Source organism: Anabrus simplex, chromosome 4, assembly GCF_040414725.1.
Source record: "Anabrus simplex isolate iqAnaSimp1 chromosome 4, ASM4041472v1, whole genome shotgun sequence".
In the NCBI taxonomy this organism is placed as follows: Eukaryota; Metazoa; Arthropoda; class Insecta; order Orthoptera; family Tettigoniidae; genus Anabrus; species Anabrus simplex.
In genome coordinates this window covers 49,510,865-49,537,389 of record NC_090268.1, presented here as the reverse complement: position 1 = coordinate 49,537,389, position 26,525 = coordinate 49,510,865, and positions in this window count along the sequence as shown.

Here is a 26,525-nt window from a genome sequence, read left to right as displayed (position 1 = left end):
CTAAAGATGCAGAAAACTCTCTCATTACCGAACATTTAGATACAATGAAGCAAAAACTAACTGCCCTTGCTAAACGTCTCAAGCGCTATACTAAGGCTACGGAAAGAAAGGCACAAAACTCTCTTTCTAATGGGAATGAGAAACTATTTTACAACAAACTTAGGACACCTGAGACAGCTAACATGCAGAATAGCAATGGGATACCAACTGCGGAGAGCATAAGAGAATACTGGTCAACTATATGGGATGCGTCCATACAACATAATGAAGAGGCACATTGGCTTGAAACTATCAAGAAGAAAGCTGAGAATATTGAAAGCATGACCCAAGCTGACTTCACATTAGAGGAGGTTGTAACAGCGATTAACAATTTACACAATTGGAAGACCCCAGGAATAGACCGCATACATAATTACTATTATAAGAAATTCACCAGTGTTCACAGATTACTCACCTACCACATACAAATTTTTATCAGTTAACCAGATGCCCTCCCCCACTTTCTCACTACAGGAATCACGTACCTAAAGTCTAAAAATAACAACACGGCAAATCCTGCTAACTACCGACCAATCAATTGCCTACCAACTTTATACAAAGTTATAACATCACTTGTAGCAAATAGAATCCAGAATCATTGTAAGGTCAATTACATCATCGCTGAGGAACAAATGGCTGCAAACGGTTCACAAAAGGCTGTAAAGAACAATTAATAATTGATAGTATAATCATGGAACAAGCATACCATAACAACCGAAATTTGCACACTTGTTTCATAGATTACAGAAAGGCATTCGACTCAGTACCACATTCTTGGCTTGTTGAGGTCCTTAAAGTATGTAAAGTTGATCCTAAAATAGTGACATTTCTAGCAACTACCATGCAGACTTGGAAAACTACTATTAAGCTCCGCAACGGAGAAGAATGTGTAGTAACCGACCTCATTCCAATTAAAAGAGACGTTTTCCAAGGGGATTCCCTCAGTCCACTATGGTTTTGTCTTGCTCTGAACCCACTATCAGACTTACTGAGTTCAACAACATATGGATTCACTATCAAAAATAAGCAAAGAACAATCTACAAAATTTCACATCTGCTGTATATGGATGATCTGAAACTATATGCTGCATCACAAAGACAACTTGAACACCTTGTTTCAATTACCCACAATTTCTCCACAGACATCTGCATGAAATTTGGACTCGATAAATGTGCTACTCAGACAGTTAGGAGGGGCTTTTTCTCGGCACAGAGCATCCACTATGAAGCAACAGATATCTCACCACTGACAACAAATGAAACATATCGATATCTTGGATATAACCAATCAGCCAGGATTCAACACAAGGACACAAAATAGGCATTGAGACTGACATATATTGAACGAGTAAGACGAATCGTACGTTCTAAGCTCACAGGAAAAAGCATTGTTAAGGCCATCAACACGTTTGCTATACCTGTTCTCACATACTCATTTGGAGTCATAAAGTGGACTACAACGGAGTTGAAGGATCTTCAAACGAAAGTGAATGTGTTACTGACAAAACACAACATGCATCATCCAAAATCAGCCTCAGAAAGACTCATTCTGCCTCGTTCTGATGGTGGCCATGGACTAATAGACCTTGAGAAATTACGCAATGAAAATTACATCACTAAAGTGCTACTTCAAACATAAATCTGAAACCTCAGCCCTACATAGTGCAATGGTTGTGGCAGATAACGGTTTTACACCCCTCAATATGAACACCCCGGCTTCACTTACAGTGCCATTCTTCACAAATGAGGAAAAGATCGTTCTGTGGAAAAAGAAACCTCTTCATGGGCGGTATCCAAATGAGTTAAATCAGCCATATATCGACAAACAAGCGTCGCATGAGTGGCTGACACATTAGGATATATACCCAGAAACAGAGGGCTTCATGTTCGCCATACAAGATCAAGTCATTGCCACAAGGAACTACAGAAAGCATACACTACATGATCCGTCTGTCAATTGAGATCTGTGCCCACGATGTAATACATCTCCAGAAACCATCCAGCACATAACCTCAGGTTGTCAGTTAATGGCAAACACAGACTACAAGTACAGACACGACCAAATTGCAAAAAGCATTCACCAGAAATTAGCCCGACAAAGTAACCTAATCCATTGTACCACGGCATATTGGAAGTACAAACCCCAATCAGTCTTGGAAAGTGAACATTACAAAATTTACTGGGATAGAAGTATTATCACTGATAAACCTATTACCTGCAATAGACCAGTCATAACTTTGTAGATAAAAACAAGGAAATCTGCTTCATAATTGACATAGCAAGCCCTAATACTCACAACCTTCAATCAACACACACAGAGAAGATTTCCAAATACACCGATCTTGTCACAGAGATAAAAACCCTGTGGAAACTCAACAATGCTATCATAATTCCAGTAGTGATTGGATGTAATGGTATTATACCAAAGACACTACACAGGAGCAATGAAGCTCTTCATCTCCACCCTCTCACTTACAGAGAATTACAAAAAGCAGCAATACTGGCCACTTGCCATATAGTAAGAAAGTTTATGGGCATGAACCATCCACCATACACAGAGGACTAATGAAAATCGTCCACTAATAATTATGGCCGTTTATATATAGTAAATATCTCACAAATATCTGTCAAGTCTATTTGTCAACAATGTTAAGTATATACCGATATGTATGAAGCATATGTGTGTATGTACCAAATAGTACTTCTTCCATGTACATTGTACCGAAGAAGCTCATAAACCCAATTGTAAAGTTGTGAATTATATATAATAAATAATAATAATAATAATAATAATAATAATAATAATAATAATAATAATAATAATAATAATAATAATAATAATTTCTCTCTGCTATTTGCCCGGTACGAGACATTCTGTGATGATATTCGTGCGTGAAAGAAAGTAATTTTGAAATCACTTACAGTAGAACTCGGTTATAACGACATCCAAGGGACCTGAAAAAGTGTCGTTATAAACGAGTGTCGTTGTACCGAGATTCGTATTATCAGTGTAGTGAGGTGTAAACTAAAAAATACAATAACAAACTTAATTAGGCTTCATCCACGTCGTTCCGTTCAGGTTTTTGTAGTCGCTTAGTTTTCGAACCATCCTGTTCAAACCATCATCCTCTTCTTCTTCTTCTTCTTCTTCCTCTTCTTCTTCTACTCCTTCTCCTTCTCCCACTCTTTCCATACCTGTGGGGTCGCGGGTGTGAATTGTATCACACATGTGGAGTTTTCCCTGTTTTGCGGCTGGTTGCCCTTCCTTGCGTGTTTCTGTGGTGGTTGAAAGTCTAGTGTGTGGTCCTAATATGAAGAGGAAAGTGTTGGAACAAACATAAAACTCAGACCCCGAGTCAGAAGAAATAATCGAACACAATTAAAATCCCCGACCCGGCCGCGAATTGAACCCGGGACCCTCTGAACTAAAGGTCTCAACAACCGAAGGCCTCAACGCTGACCATTCAGCCAATGAGTGGGACAACAGTTCTGTTCGAATGCAGCAAAAATATTCTTCTTGCTCATCCAAATTGTTGGGACCGTGGAATTAACAAGGCCAAACTCGCAACACACGTCAGCTTTATCAGTTCCATTCTCAATTTGGTGAACCATTTTAACTCTTTCTTCCAACATTAAAACGTTTCTTTTAGTAGTCATACTGCGATGAAATGCGACACTTAGAGGAAACTTCCAGTCGAAACTGATCGCACGCAGGCACCGCTAACACAGCAAGAATTCGGGCGGGTTAACAATGGGGTGGGATATGTGCCTGCATTCCCGAGATTTGTGACAAAAGGGGGCAGGAAAGAATTGGGCCGATTGCCAGATTTCAACAAAATATTTCTTAAAATACTTTGGTTCTTAGAAAATCTTACTTCAATGTGAGATTAAAAATGACGTTATATGCGAGGTAGACGCATATACGTTTGTCGTATCAAGGCTGAAAACACACTTTTTATGAGGAATATGTCCATACCACAGTAAACATGACGTTATAGACGAGTTGTCCCCGAAGTTCGATTCCCGGCTCTGCCACGAAATTTGAAAAGTGGTACGAGGGCTGGAACGGGGTTCACTCAGCCTCGGGAGGTCAACTGAGTAGAGGTGGGTTCGTTTCCCACCTCAGCCATCCTGGAAGTGGTTTTCCGTGGTTTCCCACTTCTCCAGGCGAATGCCGGGATGGTATCTAACTTACGGCCCCGGCCGCTTCCTTCCTTGTCTATCCCTTGCAATCTTTCCATCCCTCCACAAGGCCCCTGTTCAGCATAGCAGGTGAGGCCGCCTGGGCGAGGTACTGGTCATACTCCCCAGTTGTATCCCCGACCAAGAGTCTGAAGCTCCAGGACACTGCCCTTGAGGCGGTAGAGGTGGGATCCCTCGCTGAATCCGAGGGAAAAACCGAACCTGGAGAGTAAACAGATGATGATGATGATGATGATGATGATGATGTCCCCGAAACCGATGTCGTTTTAACAAAGTTCAACTGTGTTTACAAAAATGGTTATGATGTCTAACAGGCCAATTATGCAACCCATTTTGTACTAGTAATTCAATTGCTAAAAATGTTACACAATTACACACCACACTCTTACAACACTGGGCTGATTGAGCTCAGTTTCAAAATCATTGTGAAGCATGATCTCTGTGTAGAAAGCACTAAATATGAACAACTGTTATTTTACTCATATCTTATCATTGATATTCCTTGCAAAATCATTTTCTTTGTCTGAAAATGAAGTTCCATAATAAATGTATGTAATTCAGTGTACTTGTGAAAAATCCTATTACCACACTATGCGGATTAACTCGTATTTTGTACAAAGTGTATTTCTGATTTTCTTAAAATCTATATGAATAAAATCGTAAGGACCGTTTGTCTGTGCATTGACTATTTTCATTCAGTTATCCGTTTCAGGTGTGACTTCGGTGACTGTCTGTTTGCCTGTTTGTTCGCTTGAGTTCTTATAACTTGAAAACTACTGGATATATTTCTACCAAATTTGATATTTAGAATCCACCTGTTCTTGTGTAAATTTTAGGGCCATTAATGTTTCCAAATCCCTGAAATGACTGAGGTTTATACGAAACCGAACCCAGAATTTTGCACTCCCACAAAAAAATATACACAACCAAAATTAATGGAAATCCACCTGCCTTAATGGAAGTCTTCTAACTATCTTAATCTGTTTACCCTCCAGGGTTGGCTTTTCCCTCGGACTCAGCGAGGGATCCCACCTCTACCGCCTCAAAGGCAGTGTCCTGGAGCTTCAGACTTTGGGTCGGGGGATACAACTGGGGAGAATGACCAGTACCTCGCCCAGGCGGCCTCACCTGCTGTGCTGAACAGGGGCCTTGTGGAGGGATGGGAGGACTGGAAGGGATAGGCAAGGAAGAGGGAAGGAAGCGGCCGTGGCCTTAAGTTAGGTACCATCCCGGCATTTGCCTGGAGGAGAAGTGGGAAACCACGGAAAACCACTTCCAGGATGGCTGAGGTGGGAATCGAACCCACCTCTACTCAGTTGACCTCCCGAGGCTGAGTGGACCCCGTTGCAGCCCTCGTACCACTTGTCAAATTTCGTGGCAGAGCCGGGAATCGAACCCTGCCCTCCGGGGGTGGCAGCTAATCACGCTAACCACTACACCACAGAGGCGGACGCAGATATTACAATCAATATTATTTCTAAATCCCAGATTGGTCTGTGGGTATATAGGAAGTCGAAACAGTGAATGAATAATGAATTTTCACGACCGCATTGTAATCGAAACCTACTTTCAACCTATTAGGTCATGTTACGTACATTTAGTACCGTAACGTGGGGTAATTCCGATATAATGGGGCATTATTGATCATTCGGTCTTCCTTCTGAAAACTGAGCCTTCCCGCGAAACCACGACGACAATGGATCCAATACGCGGCGTATAAACAAAGGGAACATTATTGGCTATCTGACTGCGCACTAAGAATATGTGCATTCTTGTCTACAATTCACCGGGAGAGGTTGTTAAGAAGTGAGAAATTTATTAAATTATCGCTGTCATTGGAAACTTCTGTTTCAGAAGGTCACATACCATACACTGGCGGTAAGTTAATACTGCAATCCTATCTTCTGTTATTTGGTATCATATAAAGCTTTTGTGCGAGTTTCTACATTACACTGTTTTAAAGTTACGGCTTTTTATATACGAAGTTGTCTTGTTATAGGGTAATACCGATCATGGTGAGGACATATGTGAAGAAACTGGGACCTGTCGGAAGGTGTAGATATAACCCTATCCACTTAGAGAATGCAGTAAAAGCTGTCCGTCAAGGGAAAATGAGTATCCGGAGAGCATCTGAACAGTTTGCTGTGCCATATACCACACTAAACGACAAATTGAAGGACAGATATTCACACAAGGTGGGTGCACCGACAGCCTTAACCAGGGAGGAGGAAAAAACTCTCGTCGAAGGGCTGCTGTTATGTGCCAGGTGGGATTTCCCGCTCAGAAATACTGATAGGTATACGTAACATCGTCCAGGGTTACTTGAACCACGCTGGGAAGGTCGAGAAAAGGTTCGCAGATAATCGTCCCGGGTTAGAATGGATTCGAGGTTTTCTCAGGAGGAATCAGGAACTCACAGTGAGGATTGGGGAGAACACCAAACGATCCAGGGCAGCAGTTACGAGAGATATTATCATGGACTATTTCCATAACCTGCAAAACACACTAGAGGGAGTCCCTATGTCAAATATTATAAATTATGATGAGACAAATTTCTGTGATGATCCGGGAAATGTGAAGGTTGTTGTGAAACGTGGGGTCAAACATCCTGAGAGAATTTTAGACTCGTCGAAAACGAGTATCAGTGTTATGGTGGCTGCGGCTGCAGATGGTACAGTGTTACCACCATTCACCGTCTACAAAAGTAAGCATCTGTATGACACGTGGACAGAAGGAGGGATCAGCGGTGCTGGTTATGGCCAAAATATGAGTGGCTGGTTTGATCTTACGATGTTCGAGGCATGGTTTAAGAAAATTATGTTGCCTTATATAAAGACATTACAGGGGCCCAAGGTCATGATAGGCGATAACTTGTCGAGCCATCTCTCAATTAACGTAATCAAGCTATGTGAAAAGCATGACGTCAAATTTGTTCTATTGCCTCCGAATGCTACCCACCTTTGCCAGCCTCTCGATGTTGCCTTCTTTCGTCCCCTAAAGATGGCTTGGCGAAGTGTGCTGGATGAATGGAAGAAAACGAATAGGGGAGTGGTGCACAAATCAGAGTTCCCTAAACTTCTAAAAGAGACATTTAATAAGATAGGTGTAAATTGTGCAACGAATATTATTTCTGGGTTCAGAAAAACGGGTATTGTTCCTTTCTGTCCAGAAAACGTGCTACACCAGATTCCACATGATGACAGTGCTGATGAAATCAGTCGAGAACGATCGTGGACTGCATCGTTCGTTCAACATCTCGAGCGAGCCCGGGTTGGAGAGGCAAGTACAAATGCACCGGTTCGCCGTGTGAAGCGCTTGACTGTTCCTCCCGGCAAAGGGATCGTGGTGAGAGATTTGGCCACCAATGCAGCTGACAAGGATGATGATGATGATGATCAAAGTATAGAGACTGAAGTAACTTCAGAAGAAGAATCAACATCAGAAGAAGACAATTCAAGTTTTGAGGCGAGGGAAACCTGTCACGCCATCTCCAACGCAGAAACTCTATCTTCTCATGAAAGTGGGGGGGAAGATGGGTTGTCTATAAATGACTTTGTTCTCGTTGCATTTCCGACGAAGAAGAGAATTCGGCGTTTCATTGGCCAGCTGGTGAGAGTTAGTCCGGGCACACTCGAAGCAAATTTTCTGAGGAAGAGGATCCTGGCTGGCACAACATATTTTGTATTTCCAGACATTTCCGATGTAATGGAAATCGAAAAGGAACAAATTGAGAGGAAACTTATACCAGCGTACTGCAAACGAGGAAAGTTCGTTTTCCTTGATATAGAACATGTTGATGTGGAGTAGAAGGCGACTATGTCCTTGTGTAAAAAATTGTGATTAGTGCCTCTTAAATGTAACATTTTTATCTGTATAAACTGTTTAATATGTCTTACCTATTTTATTATGTTTTACTTTACTATTAGTAAAATATCCCGTATCTTCTTTACTATTGGTTCGAATAGTTTTACTAAATAGCTTGAAAATAGAATGTGTTTAGAGACTTCAATTTTCTTATTTTTAGTGATTTAATGATTGTTTATTTGCTTTGTTTTAGGTTTATATGTTAAGAAATATTTTTAAAAAGTAAAAATGTGATCGGTATTACCCATAAGACGGTCAAATACCGATAATCAAGAAAAATAAATGACTGATCGGAATTACCCCACTCCATGGGGTAACACCGATCACCGATTTTTATTAATTTTTTTCAATATTATCAACTACTTACGATTCTTTGTTACGTCAAATAAAAGCTAATGAATCATTAATCTTATATATTTAATTTCGTAAGTACTACGTAAATAACGCGGGACGTATCCGAAAAAAACCTTAAAAAATGATCAGAATTACCCCATTTGACGGTATGTGTTGAAGAGATGTAAAGTACAGAATAAAAATGACCAACCAGACACCAGTGGGATTCGAGCCCACATCCTCCCGATTTGGCGTCGGTTGCTTTACCAATTGAGCCATGGTGGCCTAGGCCATCTATTTTCTTTTGGAAAGGATCAAGGCTACTGGTCTGGTACTACTACCATCACACTGTAGAGTGCGTTTAAGTTGCCCGTTGAGGGCCAAGTCAATGAATATTGAAACATGTTGAAAACATATAGGAAGGTACGGAGTCTGAAACAAGAACACATTCTCTAGTAAACAAAAATGGTATAGAGAACTGTCGGTAAATACTAAGTTACTTGTAGCAGGAGAAACAAGTTAGTAACATAAGTAGAGAGGCTAAAAATAAGGATAGTAAGAAAGTGTAGAATAAAAAGAAAATGTGTAGAGGATTAAAGTCCGGCTCCATGGTGTAGTGGTTAGCGTGATTAGCTGCCACCCCCGGAGGCCGGGTTCGATTCCCGGCTCTGCCACGAAATTTGAAAAGTGGGACGAGGGCTGGAACGGGGTCCACTCAGCCTCGGGAGGTCAACTGAGTAGAGGTGGGTTCGATTCCCACCTCAGCCATCCTGGAAGTGGTTTTCCGTGTTTCCCACTTCTGCTCCAGGCAAATGCCGGGATGGTAACTCACTTAAGGCCACGGCCGCTTCCTTCCCTCTTCCTTGTCTATCCCTTCTAATCTTCCCATCCCTCCACAAGGCCCCTGTTCAGCATAGGAGGTGAGGCCGCCTGGGCGAGGTACTGGTCATTCTCCCCAGTTGTATCCCCCGACCCAAAGTCTGAAGCTCCAGGACACTGCCCTTGAGGGGGTAGAGGTGGGATCCCTCGCTGAGTCCGAGAGAAAAGCCAACCCTGGAGGGTAAAGAGATTAAGATAAGAAGAAGAGGATTAAAAGGACAACAAATGTTAACATACGTCGTGGTGAATGGAGAAGAAAATTCAGATAGTTATTACATTTTTAGAATCGTTTTGGAATTCTAATATAAGGAGGACTGGGATTTTAAGGTATTGGAGTGCACCTAGCTTATGTAAGACAAGGAAGTTCCCAGTGAAGAATAATTAGAGAAAAGGCGAAAGGGGAAGTCTGAAGCAATTTCAGGTATAAACAATGAATTTTGGAAGGAAGTAAATAGGAATAAATTTATACTTGAAAGATCATTAGTAATGAATTGAAGCGAAAAGTAACGCTGTTTTCGGATGTAACACTTTATACAGTAATGAATAAGTTACAGGAATTTGAGTGACTGCGAAAGGACTTAATTGAAGTTGTGAGATGGGCATAAGACAATGGTATGGTGGTAAACTGGTGAAACCACAAGTTGTCAGTTTGACGAAGAGTAAGTCCTCTCAGTTTTAATTACTGTGTTGATTGCGTGAAAGTACCTCATGAGGATAACTGTAAGTACCTACAAGTTCTCTACAATTGCGTGTTAGAGAAGGCCATCCGAGAATGGGAAAAGGATTTAGCCGGAAAAGAGTTACTGCACAAAGTTCACATTGAAAGTTAAAAAAAAAAGCGTGAGAGTGAACTGCCTTGCCTTCACCGATGACCTGGCAATCCTGTCGAAAACCAGATAGTTCTGGAACAAATAAACATGGAGAAAAAGCTGGCAGAGAAGGCTGGCCTCCAAATTTCTTTCGAGAAAACAAAGTACGTATCCAATATCCAAACAGTACCTCAACACCTAACAACAGAGTACGGTAAAACAGAAAAAGTGGACAGTTTCACATGTCTTGGTGAGATAGTGCAGATGAAAGGTAGTGAGAAACAAGCTAAAAACAGCAGGTGAGAGAAGATGGTCGCAGCTTTTTGTAGGACGCATGTTCTGAACAAGAAAAAATGCAATCTCAAGGAAAGCTAAAGCCAGGCACTATAAGACAGTGATCAAACCCAAGTGTCTGTATGCAAGTGAATGCCTCAGAATGACAGGAAAGGCTGGACTGAGAGAAGGAGAGAAGTGTGAGCGCAAGATCATTCGCAAAATAATGGGTCCTATACTAGACTTAACTAAAGTTGGCGTCTGACAGGTAAGGTTGGAGGGAGGAGCACTGCACGTGCCATTTCACGATGTTGCCACATTCCAGCATTCCTTTCTGCATGCTCTTACCCCTCGCTTCCGGCTCACTTGTTCCCTCCTTCATTCTGACCGCTGTGATCTGTTGTAGACTGCCTGGCCAGGCGGTGTCGTCCCATTTGCGATCACTCTTATACAAACAATCAGGTTGTTATCAGTGACAGTGACAGGTTTGGCAACTCCCAGCAAGACGAGCTTCCCAGAAGTTTTATCTCCATGGCAACCGCAGTCGCCCCACCCTCGTTTCCATGGCAACCACACAGCCACTCCCTTTATCCCGCCTCGGCAGGCAGTAAACGGACCTCCCTCTACGAAATGTCACAAGCCATCTCTTATTATTAGCAGTATAAGTTAACAGATGGACAGTATAGACTCCGAGAAAGCGAAGAGCTATACATGGATAATGAAGGGCTGATGGAGTCGGTAAGGAAACGGACATGTGTTCAGAATGGATGCAACCCGACTAAAGAAGAAGATTTTTAATGTGTTGGACAACAGACCTCACGTCTCGGATAAATGGTTCAAGGAAGCAAGGAAGGACCTCAAGAGTCTGGGAATGAATCAAGATGACATCTCTAACAGATAAAAATATAGGCGTGATCAATAACTTTAAAGGGTTCCACGATGAGCAAACGCAGAACAGAGGCTGGACAGAAGAGAGAAGACAACCGTCCATAGAAAGAATGCAACATTTTTGGGTTGAAAAAAGGCTTCTAGAAATGCCTTGTAGTTACTTGACGTAGTCTCTAATCGCCCTAAACGTGAATAATAAAAATGAGATTATAAATAAAGTTTACAGATCTATTCGTATGAGGATGAGCGTATTTAGGGGTTGTAGTAAGTAGGTAAAGGAGAGAGCATTTAAGTCGTTGGTAAGATCACAATTTCAGTGTATGAGACTCTCACCAGAACGGGACAGAATCTGAAGGAAAGCAGAATGGAATAAGACTTGTTCTGGGTGAAAACCTTCAATGTATTAATATGACCTTAAACCAGTAAGTACCGGGCGAGTTGGCCTTGCGCTTAGGGGCACGCAGATGTGAGTTCGCATCCGCGAGATAGTGGGTTCCAACCCCACTGTCGGTAGCCCTGAAAATGGTTTTCAGTGGTTTCCAATTTTCACACCGCTTCCTTCCCATTCCTAGGTCTTTCCTGTCCCATCGTCGCCATAAGACATATCTGTGTCGGTGCTACGTAAAGCAAATAGCAAAAAAACAAAAACAGTATCTCCAACTCATCTTTCTCTTAATTGTCTTGCTTGCTTTAATATACTGATTTATCCTTTCCAACTATATTAATACCTTGTTCATTATACTCCGTATACATTTTCTTTCCCTTGGCCATTATATACGTACATACGCATGGAAAGAAATTCTACTAAATTACGAGCATAGCGAACGTGTGGTGCTTTCTGAAGATAATATCTAACAAGGAATGTATGGTATGGGTAGTAACTTGTCGAGTGTAGCAGGCCTACTTGGAGAACACTTCTCAATAGCGAGCACTGTGCTGAGCGGCTAATTGGACCACACTTGTGAGCTCCTTTACGAGAACAAGTTCAATAGACCACCATTTCCACACTACGAGCTGGTGTAATATAGTAGGTAACGATATCATCAAGTAAGAACCTTCTGCAGCTCAGTGTGAACTCTCTGAGAAGCTGTTGTACAAACGCGTTGATGTTCTGTTGGATTGTTTTCTACGTCATCACAAAGTCTTCCAAATACCCTGTGTTATTTCTCTTCTTTTGTATTTTGCTCTACGTCGCACCGACAGAGATAGGTCTTATGGCGACGATGGGACAGGAAAGGCCTAGGAATGTGAAGGAAGCGGCCGTGGCCTTAATTAAGGTACAGCGCCAGCATTTGCGTGGTGGGGAAATGGGAAACAATGGAAATCCATCTTCAGGGCTGCCGACAGTGGGGTTCGAACCCACTATCTTCCGGATGCGAGCTCATAGTTGGGCGCTCCTAAACGCACGGCCAACTCAACCGGTAAAAATTAAATGTCGTACGGCTTTTAGTGCCGGGATTTCCCAGGACGGGTTCGGCTCGCCAGGTGCAGTTCTTTGGATTTGACTCCGGTAGGCGACCTGCGCGTCGTGATGAGGATGAAGTGATGATGAAGACAACACATACTCCCAGCCCCCGTGCCACTGGAATTAACCAATTAAGGTTAAAATCCCCAACCCGGCCGGGAATCGAACCCGGGACCCTCTGAACCGAAGGCCAGTACGCTGACCGTTCAGCCAACGAGTCGAACAACTCAACCGTTAAAATACTCCATTCACTCTTGTGACTAATGGTAGGTGTAGAGACAATTAATAATAATAATAATGTTATCTGCTTTACGTCCCACTAACTACTTTCAAGGTCTTCGGAGACGCCTAGGTGCCGGAATTTAGTCCCGCAGGAGTTCTTTTACGTGCCAGTAAATCTACCGACACGAAGTTGTCGTATTTGAGCACCTTAAAATACCACCGGACTGAGCCAGGATCGAACCTGCCAAGTTGGGGTGAGAAGGCCTGCGCCTTAACCGTCTGAGCCACTCAGCCCGGCAGGTATAGAGTCAGAAAGAGGATTAATATTTGTATCTTTTATATTATTGAGGGTGGTAGTGCTCATTGTTTTAAGATAAAGTACAACCATCCTTTAATGCATGACTGTGAGGTGTGTAGAGGTGTAAATTTGAAATTATATTGTCTTGAAGCTGAGAGGATATCTCTGGATTTGAAATTCTGAATTATCTTGGCGGGGATCAAACCCCTAATCTCCAACATTTTGTAATAGTACCATTGCTTTTATGTCCTACTTACTAGTGCACGGTTGCCAAAGAATCCCCGGTGCAAGAACCTTGTCGCACTGTTATTTTAGGTACCGGTAAATCTGCTAAAACAAGGCTGGCGTATTTGAAGCTCCTTCAAATACTACTCAAATCAACTCTAGATAAAATATTTCCCTCTGCGAATCAGGGGCCTTCTGATTCCTAGATCACAGGTTCAAACTCGGCGGATTTAGCTAGATTTTGGAGAGTTATAAAATGGCCATTGAACACTGTATGTCGTATGATCACAGTATGCAAGACATCTCTGGTGACATACGCCTTTTACCAGAGATAACTAATTAGAAGTCAGTAACAGTTCCCACAATAGAGTTTCTCTTTTTCTACCATCTAAAAGAGTAGATAAACGTGAAAATTTACACGCTGTCAGCCTAAATGACGTTAAATCAAAATTCCTTCACATGATAGCTCAAACATTATTGGTCGGGGGATACAGCTGGGGAGTATGACCAGTACCTCGCCCAGGCGGCCTCACCTGCTATGCTGAACAGGGGCCTTGTGGAGGGATGGGAAGATTGGAGGGATAGGCAAGGAAGAGGGAAGGAAGCGGCCGTGGCCTTAAGTTAGGTACCATCCCGGCATTCGCCTGGAGGAGAAGTGGGAAACCACGGAAAACCACTTCCAGGATGGCTGAGGTGGGAATCGAACCCACCTCTACTCAGTTGGCCTCCCGGGTCTCAGTGGACCCCGTTCCAGCCCTCGTACCACTTTTCAAATTTCGTGGCAGAGCCGGGAATCGAACCCGGGCCTCTGGTGGTGGCAGCTAATCACGCTAACCACTACACCACAGTGGCGGTCTTATTATTATTATTATTATTATTATTATTATTATTAGTAGTAGTAGTAGTAGTAGTAGTAGTAGTAGTAGTAGTAGTAGTAGTAGTTTACGACCATTTCAGACCACGTTAAGCAAAGATCACACATTACTGGAAGCTTTCTTTACACCCCAAAATGTTTACATACCTTCTCTGGCACTGTCTTCTTTCCTCTGTCCATCCCCTATTCATTTTCTGCTCGACATGAAAGCCTCTGTAGCTGTCGATCATTGATCTATACTTTGTTCTGTTTAGGATATCTTTCCGATTTAATCAAGACTGCTCAAGGTCCTTTCTTACTTCCCTGAGCCTCTTGTCGGAAACCTTAGATCGACTGTCAAGTGTTTTGAAAATTTGTTCTGTCAGCCTCTTCTCGTCCATTCTAAACAGATGTCCTTAAAATTTGAGTCTTCTTTTCTTGATTGACTCAATCCACCTTTCACTTTCTTGGTATTATTATTATTATTATTATTATTATTATTATTATTATTATTATTATTATACCAGACTTCTCTAGCACCAGACATAAAGACAGAAAATTGTGACGAAATTTAGAAAACTCAGGAAACAGAAACGTTTCTAGAGTTCGATTCCAAATTCTACGAAAAGCCGTCATAAGAGGCTTTGTCTAGATTCATTCAACCACGCTCTGCTACCACTTGTTTGTTTCGGGGATTTCGTGGAACGCAGAGAAGTAAGAAGGTGCGGGGCGTTAATGGGTAGACAGAGAAAAGACGAAAGCATAACTTAAAATACTCAATTTTGAAATTTTCTTTCTTTCTGATTTTAAACTTTGCTAAATGATCTGAATGAACAACAACAAGTAAGAGTTAAATGGATTAACGATGAGCTCGTCAGCTCTGACCACAGTAATGACTAAAATCAAAATTAGGTACAACGGAGAAGGTTCTTAGTATAATAGTTTACATCATTTCAAAGAGCATATTTGCTCCACTCACTTACATCGTATACTACTTAGAGATTTAAACATTAAAACAATCCGGCCTCTTCGAGACACCAATTGTTCTGTCAAATTTTACATTAGATTACCTTGAAAACATTATTTCCTGTCATTTCAGCTCAACAGTCTATTACACACTCGTCCATAATTAATAACAATTTCAACAGAGGTAATAAGAGCCCATTCCAAATGGTCTTAGTGTACAAAAGGTTTAAGAAATCGGTCATGAACTAAATGCTAGGAGGTGAAACACTTGCGCTCCTTTTGAAATACACTTAAAATCCTATCTGGGCTTATGGGGCGAAGTTACAGAGGCTAAGACTATATTACAGAAGATGACTAGATGGCGGAATATTAAGTTCCAAAATTGTTTAGTGAATTTAGAGTTTTAGAAAATCATAGACACACCCAAACCAATTTGAGGGTGAACACTCTTTATTCCCTAAGTTACATATTTCCCAGCAGGGATTTGAATAGAGTCCTTAGACTGCCTGAAAATATACATTTAAAAGGTGACATTAAACTTTTAAGAATTTACATTAAAACCCTAGAACCACAACGTGGGGTCGTGGGTAACCCGCCTGACTATTAAACCGATTCTGCCCATGCGCCTCTATGATCAAGGAAGCTGAAACTTCCAGTACCATCAGTGTTTAACACGTTCTTGAAACGAGTGGTGTCATTATTTTCTCCCGCTATTTATATTCAACGTTATAGGCTCTTGGGTCGCATATGACCCCACGTTGTGAGTTGTGTAAATTATTCGTCTGTGGAGAACTGTTTGTAGTGTAGTGTTTTATTGGTAAAGTTATCAAACAATGGCACTGTAGAAAGACTTTTTTGGGATTTGTTTTACGTCGCATCGACACACATAGGTCTTATGGCGACGATGGGACAGGAAAGGCCTAGGAATGGGAAGGATGCGGACGTGGCCTTAATTAAGGTTCAGGCCCAGCATCTGCCTGGTGTGAAAATGGGAAACCATGGGAAACCATATACAGGGCTGAAGACAGTGGGGTACGAACTTGCTATCTCCCGGAAAAAGCTCACAGCTGCGCGCTCCTAACCGCACGGCCAACTCGCCCGGTGGTATAAAAACTGGTAAAAGACGAAAAATGATCAAACGTTCAGAGCATATGAAGACTAGAATGGTAAACAAGAGGCTTCCAAGGCAACTCAGAAATGACATTCACAAAGTACTTGGCTATGATGAGGAGCAGAGTGACATTACTGCGCCAATTGGGTGACGACCTGGACGATGTGCTTTCTGTCCTGGAACCAGGGACCGAAAAGTTGTAGCAACTTGCTATTCCTGCTCTAAAAGCCTATGTGCAGAACATAGGAATAATGTCTGTGAATAATGCAAGCCGTAAGATACTGATAACTCACCGTGGAAAATGTCGACCATCAAAACCAAGAAAAGGAATACACTTTTGATAATAAAGGTACGTACATCATATTGTGTGGTAATACCGTTAATTTCTTTCTTATCTGAACTTAACTTGCAAAAATATACGTCATTTGTTTATTTTAAGGTAAATATTGCGAAGATATAAACAATAAGGCACTAAATATTCACGTAGACAAGTGCTTAATATTCAAACCAACAAAAAAGCGCACTTTTAATCAAATTGATCTGTAAAAAATATTACTTGACATTTTGGTAAATTTCTTTTGTTTTGAACTTAATATACTCAATTGTAAGTATTTTCCTTATTTCAAGTAGAATAAATGCTATTCAATGCCTAAATAATTTGTTCAAATATAGGATCGTGGGTGACGCCACGTTGTGATTCTAGTTCCAAGAAATGAACTTTGTGGTACTAGGGTTTAGAAAGAATTTTGAAACCTTTCCCTCCAGTTTACTTTCTGGTGCTATCACTTATTTAAAAGATGTCTGCCATTACCTTGAGCTGGTGGGCCTAACGATGACGGGCGAAGCTGCCCCTGTCTCCACTTAAACAGTATGCACTCTAAGACCGGAGCGACGAAGATGACAAAATGACCCAAAAGGGCCTGGCTTATATGAAAACTCAGGGGGAAGATTCTCGAACTCTCTTGACCCCCAATTTTAATTGGCTACAAAAATATATTAAAAAATTCTGATTGGTTAATAACATAAGGAAGAAGGAAGACGAAGTAGTGCTGACATCCTTAGCACATATAAAACAATCTTCAAACATTTAAGGTTTACCAACTTATACAATAGAAAATTCCCTTAAAAATTAAGTGTCCATCCGCCCGCCAGAGGGAGCACATAGCCTAAGTCGTTAGTAGAGACACCTAAGTTTAAAGGTCCAAACTTTTTTAGATACACAGTTCAGGTTTTACATCACAGATGGCCTTCTAGGAGGTGCCCAGTTGAATTGAACGGAGAAGGTTGTCCTCCGGGAGTCCCGCAAGGTTTGCCGTCCATCCTTCATGTCATCAGTCGGTAAGCTGGAGCGTAGTCACCGTTACACTGTTCCCGACTTCAAGGAATGAGTAATCAGATTGAAAGACAGGCAGGAAAGCAATAATACTTACCTCATAACAGTAAATATTGGAAATGCTTTACCTCAGCATGTAAACAAGCGTTGTAACGCTTGGTGATAATTGCGGTTGACACTCTACAATTCCGTCTCATGAATAGTAAACACTTCGGTGCGAATTGCACATAAAAATCAAGAACACCCGAAAATACGCTTTCAAACTGTTATACAGAACAATGAACCATTACTACACCAATCAATTACTGCTGTATAGGAAACAATCATGCTGTACGGAAGCTTACCGCAGACTGACTGTGACATCAATGGGTGAGCTACTATATATCGGTCAGGTGGCTATCACGTCATACACTCTCCCAGACACGGCACAGGAAATAACCGTCAATGCGACTAACGTCCACAGCGTATCTGCTCTTCTGTCACGAAAACCAATACCTTTCTCATTGCTCTTTCGCCAAAGATCCTTATGTCTTTGACTTCTCTTTTCACGCTATTCCAACGAGACATTTCGGCGGTTGGCCAGTTGTTTTCTCGGCACATCCCTCATTCCTGCAGACTGTTTTCTAAATGATTCTCTTGCCATTTGCAAGGTGCTTTTGCACCCGCGTAAGCCATCCAGGCTGTGTTATCATTTTCTCTAGCAGGAGTACTCTGTCTGACAGCTACGCGACCGAAACCGCGCAGCCAATCGCTCGGTAAGCGTTGTGTGTCAGCGGTACTTCTTCGTGGTGAGAAATGATGGCACTCAAGATGTATGGCAAAATTTTGAAGTTCCCATTGATTCTCAAGGAGAAGGTGCACGGTTCTGCCGCGGAATCGCACGAAATCTCGCAAGCAAAGTAAGGAAATAGCCTATTTCGGTCACGTCTTCCAAAATGTCAAATAACAGTCTGATAGAATCGATTATAAAGCGCAAGATAGAAGGGAAACGAGGACGTCGGCGGAGAAAATTATCCTGGACATGGAACCTTCAAGAGTGGCTCGGCATCCATTTTAATAGCAACTTTGATACGGGAAACAGATCATACCCCCTGTGGGTGAGGGACGCAAATGAAGAATACACCCACGGTATACCCTGCCTGCCGTAAGGGGCGAATAAAAGGGGCCACACGTGCTCTCAACTTGGGAGCGTGGGTTGGCGACCACGGGGCCCTTAGCTGAGACCTGGCATTGCTTTCACTTGCTTGTGCAAGGCTCCTCACTTTCATCTATCCTGTCCAACTACCCTTGGTCAACTCTTGTTATTTTCCGACCCTGGCGTTATTAGAACATTCGAGGCCTAGGGAGTCTTTCATTTTCACGCCCTTCGTGGCCTTGCCTGTCTTTGTCTGGTACTTCATTTTTTGAAGTGACGGATCTCTTCTTTTTCTTTCTCTCTCTCTCTCTCTTTCTATGTACCCCCTGTGCGTGGGGGACGCAGACAAATAATACACCCGCGGTATCCCCTGCCTGTCGTAAGAGTACCACGTTTTGAATTCTGCTCAGTGGATGAATTTTGGACTTCTAAATTGCCATTACTGGGTCGCGGATATTTATGACCTAAAATGTTAGAAATATGCAAGCATTTATGACCTAAAGTTATTAAAATAAGTCAATAAAAGATTACTTAAAATATTTTGGTCACATTTTTCAGATCTTCAAATTTTTTCTGCTCTTTAAATTAAGTTTATATTGAAAATGTACTTTTAAAATCTATCACATTCAATAAAAAATAAGTAGTAATGTTATTTTTCTTATTATATTTTGAAATTAATTATTTCCTTCCAGAGGTAACTCTCGACTCTGCAGAGAATGAAATAAATTTATATTTTGATGGGCGATCAGAAGGAATTATAATGGCAAAATACGTACATTTTAAAGTTTTCAAATAGGAACGATCTTCTGTTTTCACTCAACATTGACTTGTAATGGGGAAAAGACCGCTAACATCGCAGGATGTTATTGGGCCATGTTTGAAATACGTCAAAGCATTAAATTTCTATTGAATCTCACCTTTCTGTCACTTTCTTCGCATCTGTCCATTTTAACCTCTTAATTCACATAACTATATTGCACCCTTTGGTCCATATTGAGGGATACCTACCTTTCTTACCTATCAGCAAAGTTCATGAGATCTGTCTCTTGGGTCGTATCGGGTTCTTCGTCACTTGCCGAGGTAAAGGTAGGGTTCAGTAATTCTAATCTATCTACTGGAATTAAAGTTCTGTTTAAAAGATTTCTATTTATTCAGGAAATTTTGAAGCATTCTGATATGTCAACGGTATCATAGAAGTCAATTGTGTCCACTGGACACCACAATCATTTTTACACAAAGGTCAGAACACTGGTGTGAGACTTAGACGTAACTGCCTGATGGGCATTCTTACTAGAAACCATTGTCTCAATTATTAATTATTTAAGAAAGGAAAGTCTGGAAATCCTTAAATTCGACTTCCATGTGAGACCACATGTACCATCATCGTGATTCGTTATGGTCCAGCCCTCGTAACACGAACTCTGAACTCTGGGTATATTTAAGGCAGTCCAATCGGTGTGTGCCACACAGTGGTTATACAACATGGACCCTTAATTGAATCGATGTGACCTTCGTCTATGTCATGGACCGACATCTAAACTTCCAAGTTACTTTAAAGCTATTGTGGATGATGACCGCAAGGAAAATGATGCTACAGTGGCATATGGCCCTAATCTAAGTCACTGAGGTTGATGACCCCTGACCATCCAAGTTTCTAGGCTGAAGGCTAAACACAATTAAATTACATCGGTTGATGACCAAAGTTTCCACTTTACTATCCCCAGCACATTCACTGCTCAATCAATCAAAGTTCAATAATTACAACAATAGCAATGCTCACAAACTTTGTGGCAGTAAAATCCATTTCCTTCGGATATGCCCCCTTAATCGTTACTTTACCATTTAAATATTCCCCAGAAAACAAACTAAGATTTCCAGAATGCATCTCCAAGTTATTCGCTTGATTAAAGTGATTTCAAAATGCGCTTTCACTGAATTTAATAATTAAATTTAAATTATTTAATGGAATGTTAAAGAACAACAATTTCTATCTCCGCGGACTCTGGTTTCTTCACAAATCCCTACGCAGCTGTGATGTAAATTCAATCATGTGATGTTTATCTGGATGGAAAAGAATTGTTACATAATTCATGTCCAGTTATATATCTTGTCTCATGATCTCACACTTTAAATCTAATCTAGTTCTAGCCATTATTAACACTTGGATATCCTAATAATCTACGTACAAACCAAAACAACTCGCCATATAATTACGATGTCATATCTCGTCATACCATTTATAAATTTTGCGCACCCCTCACAGACAAACCATAATCACAAACATCGCTCTATATATTGGACAACCCTGAATTTGGTTACTCTGTTCTTTATACACGAGGTTCGTGGTTTCAAATGTTCATTACGTCCTCAATTAAACAAATTTATAGTATTCCACAATACTCAGGTTATTACCGGATATAAATTTCAACTAAATTCAACATTTAAAGTTCTCCCCGGCCGAGAATACAATCTCAATTCCACGCCTGTCCCGTTATCTTACGGTAAAACCCTCTCAGCTGAGGCCTCTCGTCCCCAAGTTCGCTTGGCAGTAACATGAAACACCTGGTTTGTTCTACTTCACTGGCTTCTCAAAATGCTCCCTTTTAAATTCTGCCGACATAATTAAACAAATACGATATTCTAACCTACAAAATGCACAGGTTATGCTTAAAGATGCCCACACTAATTATACGCGTCGCAAATTATTACCGCCATGGATTTCTATATATGTCTTTCCATTCCCAACATTATAACATATTCCTCGGGCTTCCATGTCCCGGCTTCAATGACAGGTCTAACCTGATTCACAAATCTCATCTCAACTCATACGACAAAACTAACCTCTGTTTCCCAAAGGAACTGGAATAAAATCCTTACTAGAATCCACAACGTCCAATACGCACAGTGCTTTAATAATGAATAACTTCGCATAAAGTGATATCGTATTAACTGGATTTTCACGAAAAAATGACTGAAAATTTCTACTAGATCTTTTATTGTCAGTCAGACACAGTTTAAAATGGGCCTAGAAAAACGTGTCACTCCGTGACCAAATTCATCACACTAGACTCCCACCCGACAGCGCGCTTCCACTCGATTGAAAATGAGTAACCATGGATTTCTATATTATTTACGTCAAGATTACAGACAGAAAAAATTTACGTCGAATGAACATCTCTTACTGGCAGACTGTGCCGAAAGCCTGCAGTCTAATATCTTGGAACTTGAAAATAGGTGCAATGAGTATGGTATGAAAATTAGCCTCTCGAAAACTAAATTGATGTCAGTAGGTAAGAAATTCAACAAAATTGAATGTCAGATTGGTGATACAAAGCTAGAATAGGTCGATAATTTCAAGTATTTAGGTTGTGTGTTCTCCCAGGATGGTAATATAGTAAGTGAGATTGAATCAAGGTGTAGTAAAGCTAATGCAGTGAGCTCGCAGTTGCGATCAGCAGTATTCTGTAAGAAGGAAGTCAGCTCCCAGACGAAACTATCTTTACATCGGTCTGTTTTCAGACCAACTTTGCTTTACGGGAGCGAAATCTGGGTGGACTCGGGATATGTTATTCATTAGAAGTAACAGACATGAAAGTAGCAAGAATGATTGCTGGTACAAACAGGTGGGAACAATGGCAGGATGGTACTCGGAATGAGGAGATAAAGGCTAATTTAGGAATGAACTCGATGGATGAAGCTGTACGCATGAATCGGCTTCGGTGGTGGGGTCATGTGAGGCGAATGAAGGAGGATAGGTTACCTAGGAGAATAATGGACTCTGTTATGGAGGGTAAGAGAAGTAGAGGGAGACCAAGACGACGATGGTTAGACTCGGTTTCTAACGATTTAAAGATAAGAGTATAGAACTAAATGAGGCCACAACACTAGTTGCAAATCGAGGATTGTGGAGACGTTTAGTAAATTCTCAGAGGCTTGCAAACTGAACGCTGAAAGGCATAACAGTCTATAATGATAATGTATGTATGTATGTATGTATGTATGTATGTATGTATGAACATCTTAATTTAACTTCACAAATATATAGGCAGGAAACACACGGAAATGACGATCTACATTGGACTTAATATCACTTCGGAACCCTATTCAATAACTTTTTACAACATTATATGGCACTCGCAAGACTTCAAAAATTTATCCAAGTGAAAAATAAAACAAATGACTCTTTTAGTCGTATTCTCACATTTACAAAACTTAATAGGGGTGACCACTGCGTCGTATATCCCCATTCAAAATACACTTTTAGAGATCATGAAACAAGATATAGTAGGTAGTAAGATGGAAAGTCACATTCCCTTATGTAGTCTCACCAGTGTTCGTCATAGGGCTCACCTGCGACCCTGGCATTTTATTTAGCCATTTTTACATTCATGGCTTTACAGGTCATTAACATATTTCTTCAGGTTTCCTGGAATAAAGCATAAAAAAGAAATGCCCTTCACTTTTTTTTTGATCGCACACGATGGACTGTAATTACTTCCGCACACGAATTACTTCTTTACAAATTTATTCGGTACCTTAACCGTCCTATCTGATACAATTATTTCACTCAAGTAACTATCTCCCCATGGAGTCAAGACCCCAGCCACAATGGCTAAAATCTGCAGTTGAACTCAGTCTACTTTTGTTGTTTGATTTCGTAGAGCAGCTCAACAGTTTTTCGTCCGCTTTGTATCACAAATGCCGGAGAAGGAGACTTCGTCATGGCGTCCCTTCATTTTTATAGCAGTTACCCCCTCTCATCGGGTATCTCCCTTTGCCGCCAAGAAAATTTCTATAAATTTTCTGACTTAACTAAACTGTAATTAAAAGAGTTCTGAAAGTGACTACATACTTGCTACATTTCTGGCGGTAGTGTTCATGGATATTTAAAATTTATATAGGTTCGATTTGTGGGATAAATGACCTCCTTTGATAGGCACTATATTTTTTTGACTTGGCTTGGGTCACGCCATATACACGCTCTTTGAAATAGTTCACAAAAATGACTTGAGATTCTTCCGCCGTTGACACGTGTGGCTGACGTCACGTATCCCAGAGCGTGGAACCGAAGGTAATCACCCCCTCGTCAAGTGTCAAATCCATGCCATCAAGAATCGAACTTCTAAATAGAATTGTCAATTTATGCATAATGTTCTTAGGGCACAAACATCATGGGTTCAATATATTTCTAAGATATTATTAAGAAATGACAGACAACAATTAGGAGATGTGAAAAATACGTCGTTGAGACGACTGCAAGCAGGTGTGCAAAAAATGGAATTAAAAAAGAAAAAAATATGACGAAAATGCGAAAAGTTATGGGGAAATATCACCATAATATGAAAAATTATCGGAAATGACTGAAAAACATTAAGAAGCCATAATATGACTTTATATGACCAGTGAAAATTGCATAATTTTAGTCATCGTAGATAATATATAGGAAAACCTATGACATGTCATAAACATCTGGGAGCTAGTCATTACATTTCGTACCATTAGGGGCCGTTGACCTAGATGTTAGGCCCTTTTAAACAACAAGCATCATCATCATCGAAACAGAACATTGGAAAGAATTAACTCCATGACGATCGCCAACCTTCTGTGATGGGATGGCATGAACAGGAGGAAGGTAAGAAGAAAAGGAAGAATAAGAAGAAGAATAATTGTGAACAAACAAGAAGCTGGTGATCACATCCTCAGAGTGTCCGATCTTTCAGGACTAAGACGGAACCTCGGCCAGCAGGAAACACTGGAACTCACACCAGCGGACGACGAGAATACTACTGACCAAGTCATTTGCTTCATGTGCGAGAGTAGATTATTTACGCGCATTTTAATATCAAGTGTTCTGTAATTTATTAGTTTATTTCGGCCTAATAACATAATGTTTGTTTTTGATTGTTTAATTAATTTTCAAATTGTTGAATGAATAGTTTCACTTTAGCTTCCACTTTAGTTGTTCAGGAAAGATGACTATCTAAGAAAACACCACCACCAAACAAAAGTATAAAAAATAGCGGTTAGTTAATGTAAAAGTTCACCTCTGAGATGTAGTAGTTAGTGTGATTAGCTGCCACCCACGTAGGCCCGGGATCGTTTCCCGGCTCTGCCACGAAATTTGAAGAGTGATACGAGGGCTGGAACGGGGTCCACTCAACCTCTGGAGGTAAACTGAGCAGATGGGGGTTGATTCCCTTCCAAGCCTTCCTCGAAGTGGTTTTTCCGTGTTTTCCCACTTTTCCTCCAGGCAAATGACGGGTTGGTAGCTAACTTACTGTCACAGCCGCTTCCTTCCCTCCTCCTTGTCTATCCCTTCTAATCTTCCCATCCCCTCACAAGGCCCCTGTTCAGCATAGCAGTGAGGCCGCCTGGGCGAGGTACTGGTCGTCGTCCCCAGTTATATCCGCCGACCTTGTCTCATGCTCTAGGGCTTTAGGCCGTAGAGGTGGGATCCCTCGGACTCAACTAACCCTGGAGGGTAAACGGATTAAGAAAGAAAAAAAGAAAGAAAGTGGGAAAGAAAGTGCTGTAAAAGCTCTAGCAACTATGATAAAAATTATCTCAGGCAGTAATTCATATAAATGTCCGGCTGCATGGTGCAAGCGGTCCCGGCTTCGATTCCCGGCACGGTCGTGGATTTTAACTATCGCTAATTAATTCTTCTTGCTCGGGAGCTGGGTGTTTGTGCCTGCCCCGTCTTCATAATTAAAATTCATCCTAGGTAGGGCTTCGTCCTCACACAACGTCAACTCGAAAGACTTGTACCAGGCCTCTGCACTGCCCACACGACTTTATCCATATACACGAAATCGTAATTTTCCAGGTCAAGAAAAATAACCTATAAAATAAATCCTATATCATACGAAGTTATTTTGCAGGTACGGAATATGAAACGTAATCCAAGATTTCATCACAGTAAATTACATGTTCATCTCGACGAATTAAAGTGACGTGCGGTAACTTTCTAATTGATCAAGGGGTAATAAATTACAAACTCTAGACGTCTCATTAAATGAATGTGCTACCAAGTTTTTAATGATGATACGTTACCTCTAGTTTAATTGAGATTATTAACGCTAAATGTTTAATTTTTAATAATAATAATGTTATTTATTTTACGTCCCACTAACTACTTTTTAAGGTCTTCGGAGACGCCGAGGTGCCGGAATTTAGTCCCGCAGGAGTTCTTTTACGTGCCAGTAAATCTACCGACACGGGGCTGTCGTATTTGAGCACCTTCAAATACCACCGGTCTGAGCCAGGATCGAACCTGCCAAGTTGGGGTTAGAAGGCCAGCGCCTTAACCGTCTGAGCCACTCAGCCCGGCAATGTTTAATTTCCTTCAAGCTCAGATGATATACGTTAATAGAATACCGCAGTTAAATATACGGCCTGTTCACATCTCCGAATAAACAATATCATTATATGAAGGAGATTTCTTATCAAGAACATTACTGACGTTCAAACTCATTTTAACCAGCAGAGCGGAGTGGATTATAGAGTAGAGAAGAGCCTTGGTGAGCCAAAGGTTGTGGGTTCATTCCCTGCTCGTTCAAGTGCTCAAATATTTCCAGGTTTGCATCGATATATTTTCGACACCTGCGGGGCGAAATTCCAGCATCTCGG